Source organism: Amyelois transitella, chromosome 18, assembly GCF_032362555.1.
Source record: "Amyelois transitella isolate CPQ chromosome 18, ilAmyTran1.1, whole genome shotgun sequence".
Taxonomy (NCBI): Eukaryota; Metazoa; Arthropoda; class Insecta; order Lepidoptera; family Pyralidae; genus Amyelois; species Amyelois transitella.
Window position 1 is genome coordinate 9,560,599 of NC_083521.1, and position 6,000 is coordinate 9,566,598.

The window sequence follows — 6,000 nt, forward strand, 5'->3', positions numbered from 1 at the left end:
ATTACTTTTGAAATTAAGACTCGTGGAGCCTGGTCTTCATACATACATACATATGGTCACGTCTATATACCTTGCGGGGTAGACAGAGCCAACAGTCTTGAAAAGACTGAATGGCCACGTTTAGCTATTTGGCTTGTTGTCGGAATTCAGAGTCTAACTGTCTAAGTCTTATTACACTATTCGTTTTAAGACTAAGACAGTCTCAACATCGAATAGTCTAATAGCGGCATTAGTGCTTTGTGTTTCGATAACCGGTCATGATGAAGAACTACATACATTTATATAATCACGTCTTTATCTCTTACGGGTAGACAGAGCCAACAGTCTTGAATAGACTAGGTCACGTTCAACTGTATGGCTTAATGATAGAGTTGAGATTTTTTAAGGCAGCAACCTGTCACGGTTTGAATCTTAATTCTGTCATGAAGCCGAACAGCTGAACGTGGCCTAACAGACTGTTGACTCTGTCTACCCCGCAAGGGATAAAGACGTGATTATATGTATGTATCTATTTATTTAATGCAACCATTTAATTTCAAATTCTTTGTATACCCAATCAAAACTGAACTGAAGTAAAAAAAAATATCAATTGAAATCACAAAGCAAAAACAAATTGTTTGAAAGGCAGGCTTCAGTATTCATTAGTACTTTTATTTGTTTTTAAAGCCAAGAGCTGACTTCAAAGAAGTTCTTGGGAAACGTTACGATGTTTTGAAATCGTTAACGGGAGTGAAATCCAAATTTCTTTGAACACCATTGTGATGACTGACCAGGGCATCATGGCTTTTGATGAGTAGTTCGTGTCCAGGGTTTTCTTGGATTTTGTTATTACATACATACACATACATACATAAAATCACGCCTCTTTAGGCAGAGACTACCTCTTTCCACTTGCCACGATCTCTGCATACTTCCTTCGCTTCATCCACATTCATAACTCTCTTCATACAAGCTCGGCGGTTTCGGGTACTTTTGACCTGACCCTTTACCAGGACGTCCTTAATTTGATCAAGATACTTGTTATTACTGATTTTATTTCTTTGTCCTTACCTTTTCCCGCTTTCTACGCGTGGTCGGCACAGTATGTTAGTTTTTTCCGATTACTTCTGTCAATTGCCATCTCACTGGTTACTCCCTTTCTACTTATACTATCCTTTACGCCGTCCATCCATCTCTTTTTCGATCTTCCCCTATTTCTTAAACTTTTTACTTCCATATTTAAGGCTCTTTTAGTAACATGACCAGGAATGTCATGTTACTCATCTCTCTCTTCTCTCTTCTCATGATGTGTCCAACCAATTATTACAGATTTATCTACAGTCGTTAAATAAAGATACAAGTTTTTTTTTCCTATCTACTATGGTATATAATAAACGCGGGAATTTACCTCCCCACCTATAAACTTTAGTCCTCCAGACTATTAATTAAGTATATATACGGACGGCCTCTGTGGCGCAGCGGTAGTACGCTTGTCTGTGACACCGGAGGTCCTGGGTTCGAATCCCGTCCAGGGCTTGATGGGAAAATAACTTTTTCTGATTGGCCTGGGTCTTGAATGTTTATCTATATAAGAATTTATTATAAAATACGGTATCGTTGAATTAGTATCTCGTAACACAAGTATCGAACTTACTTCGAGGCTAACTTAATCCGTGTAATTTGTCCCGTACGTATATTTATATATTATATTATATACCTATGCTAAATTACAAGAAAATTGGTCAACCAGACACAATTTGAATCTCCATTATATAATTAAACCAAACAGCTGAACGTGGCCTATAGTATTTTCAAGACTGTTGGCTCTTTCTACCCCGCATCCCTTGCGGGGTAGAAAGAGCCTAAAGACGTCATTACATGTACATATGTATATATGTTGGTTCGGTAGATAACGCGTGAAGAGAGAACAAACAAAGAATCGCATTCATAATTAGCATGAACTGTACTTTTACATTTTATTGAAAAATCCATATTTTTAAAAACATGGATTTTTGCTATAAATGCTATAAATCTAGACTTTTATAACACACATTTAGGAACTGGAATCGAGAACTGTCAGCAATAAATCACATCACTGCCAAACAGCCGGACTGCAGTAGAACTTAAAGTGGAAATGCATTACCCCTAAGTACTAATAATAGAAGTAGAAATGCTACAATAATAATTTTTATTCATAGGGAACTTCTAGCTCTCTCGCTCTCTCTTATGTTTTTTTTTTATAATAGATTGAATTATTTGCCGTGTGGTTCCCGGCACCAATACAAAAGAGAATAGGACCATTCCATCTCTTTCCCATGGATGTCGTAAAAGGCGACTAAGGGATAGGCTTACAATCTTGGGATTATTTTTTAGACGATGAGCTAGCAACCTGTCACTATTTGAATCTCAATTCTATTATTAAGCCAAATAGCTGAACGTGGCCATTCAGTCTTCTCAAGACTGTTGGCTATATCTACCCCGTAAGGGACGAAAGACGTAACTAAAAAGAGGCTGTTGAACAGGCAAATAAACATACGGCCTAAACCAATGGATTGAAGAATGAAATTAGAGAGTGTAGTGATAATAAAAAAAAAATATGTAAAGTGCGTGTACATAAACCAAAAATAACAAATAACACTAATTAATTCAGTTCAGGCTAGATTTGTGATATGAAAAAATTAGATTATTAAATTATTAATACTCACGCTGTATTATTCGTTTTTCGTAGAAATAATTATAATAATTATACATTACTGAATTTAGGGCATTACATTATTTTTATCACTTATTTTATCATTTACACGTTATATCAAGATTAAATTCATTCCAATGCCTTTCACGCAATTATAAATTACTAGCTCTTACCCGCGGCTTTGCTCCCGTTTTCATTGCCTTTATTTTAAGAAACATTATATTTTACTCTGATTTCTTTGATTCACATCATTCCCCTTATTACCAAATATTCATCAAATGTTATAGAAAATAGATCGTTGAGACTGATTTTATACATACATATAGTCACGTCTATATCCCTTGTGGGGTAGACAGAGCCAACAGTCTTGAGAGACCGATAAGCCACGTTCAGCTATTTGGCTTAATAGAGTTGACATTCAAATAGTGACAGGTTGCTAGCCCATCGCCTAAAAGAAGAATCCCAAGTTTATTAACCTATCCCTTAGTCTCCTTTTACGACATTCATGGGAACGAGATGGAGTGGTCCTATTCTTTTATGTATTAGTGTCGGGAACCACACGGCACGGCATTATATAATACTAATTTGAAATAATACAGGTATTAAACGCGTTCACAAAAAAGCGACCTCATTCTGCAATGTCAGATAAAAATTCACCGTAATACGTCCGTTATCCAGAATACGGATCTTGTTAGTGTGTATAATGACGGTAGTTGGCGTGTTATCAACTTGGCGGTAGAAGAACATTCTGCCGTGCAGATGAGGCAGTAGCCCGCTGGTTTTCAGTCGCTCGGTGACCTCAGACGGACGAAGACTAAAAAACGTACCATTACGTTAAATGCGTTCAATAAATAAATAAATATATACGGGACAAATTACACAGATTGAGTTAGCCTCGAAGTAAGTTCGAGACTTGTGTTACGAGATACTAACTCAACGATACTATAAAAACTTATATAGATAAACATCCAAGACCCAGGCCAATCAGAAAAAGTTCTTTTCTCATCATTCCCTGGCCAGGATTCGAACCCGGGACCTCCGGTGTCACAGACAAGCGCACTACCACTGCGCCACAGAGGCCGTCTAATACCTGTATTATTTAAAAACAGATCGCTTACAACCCGAATATTGAATACTCGAAAACGGTAACATTGAACGGGCACCTAACAATAATTGAATATTAATTATAGACATAATAAACCATCGTCAGTGAGAGCTAATATAAACCGGCACGTCTCCCAGCTGAGCGATCAGGACTATTGAATATTGAACAGTTGAATAAATTACCGGTAACACCGATTATTCGGAAAATCGTCGTGTCACACAAATTGGCAATTTACATTTGATATCACTGGGCTATGGAGCCAATGAGTTTGGAGAAATATGAAAATGGATGCAAAAAATAATACTGGATATTATAAATGCGGTGGTGAGTTTGTTACCTCTTCATAGTAAAAGAACTGAACCGGTCTGCATTAACCATACATATGTGGCGAAATCTATACGCCATAAATCACAAAAATAAAAAATAGCATCACGCGACGCTATCAGTCGTAAACAGCGAAAAACCTAAATCGCGCAAGCAAAGATTTCACAGATTGGAGCTATATATACAACCTCCGACACAACATCGTCGGAGCCGCGGTTCCCCAGGCATAACACCTAGCCTGGCAGAAGATCTTCCCTTTGGTGGCGGTCGAGCCGAATCATCGCTCCCGCTGCACATAAATATGGTCACGTCTATATCCCTTGCGGGGTAGACAAAGCCAACAGTCTTGAAAAGACTGATAGGCCACGCTCAGCTATTTGACTTAATAATAGAATTGAGACTGCTTTAAACATTGTATACCTATAGTATTTACTATGTGGTTCCCGGCACTAATAGAAAAAAGAATGGACTAGTCCATCTCTTTTCCATGGATGTCGTAAAAGGCAACTAAGGGATAGGCTTGTAAACTTGCGATTCTTCTTATAGGCGATGGGCTAGCAACCTGTCACTATTTGAATCTCAATTATATCATTAAGCCAAACAGCTGAACGTGGCCAATCAGTCTATTTAAAACTGTTGGCTATGTCTACCCCGCAAGGGATATAGACGTGATTATTATGAGATTAGTGGCAGGTTGCTAGCCTGTCGCCTAAAAGAAGAATCCCAAGTTTATAAGCCTAATGGTGCCGGGAACCACACGGCAAATGTAATTTGTCTCGTATATATTTATAAAAAGTATGATGCAATGCAAAAATTTAAAATCAGTTATTGTGAGAACTCTTAAAATCAAATAAAAATGAAAGCTCAAGTATTTGTTACATAAAAAAATGTTGTTCGGATAAACAGCGGAAGGAGTAATATCTTACTCGTGAGGCTGACCAAACCGGTAATGACATTCGCGTTTTTGTACGTCATTATATCAACTAATATTACATTTGATGTCACATCTCTACAAACAGATTCCCGCGTTCTACTTTTGTGTAATTATTTTTTTTGTTTCTTTGTAAAGACTTGTCACTCTTTAGTTGGTACTTAGAATTGATGAAAAACACAGTAGGTAACATTAATAAAAATTTAAATTTAATTTATTGAAATTTGACGTGAAAAAGTGCTTGCGAACGCCAATTTTCTGAATAAAATTTTGATTGATTTCACTCATTGATATAATTATAATCACGTCTATATCCCTTGGGGGTAGACAGAGCCGCAATCTTGAAAAACTGACCACGTTCAGCTGTTAGGCTTATTGATTGAATGCCGATTTAGGTAGTGATAGGTTGCTAGCCCATCGCCTAAAAGTAGAATGCCAAGTTTATAAGCCTGTTCCTTAGTCGCCCATGGATGGAGTGGTCCTATTTGTGAATGTGTGTGAAGTGAATTCACAAGGGCAACATTAAGGATTATATGTTATTGAAGTCACAAAATTAAAAAATAAATTCATGCGACGCTATCAGACAAAAACAGCGAAAAACCTAAATCGCGCAAGCTAAGATTTCACGGATTGGTGCTATATATACAACCTCCGACACAACATCGTCTGTCGCGCGGTTCTCCAGGCATAACACCTAGCCTAGCGGAAGATCTTCCCTTTGATGGCGGTCGAGCCGAATCATCACTCCCGCTACATTATAATTGATTATACACTATCACATTAGATTTAGTCTGTAATGGTAGATGTAAGAAAGTAAATTAAAAAAAAATATTCGTGCTAGGAACCACACGGCACATTTAAAATGCAATTGGATCAAAATTAAATAAGTATCTATCTGTACAAAGGAAGCGAGCTTTCTTCCTACAAATACCTACTGAACTCTAGAAAGCAATAAATAAACTACCGCCG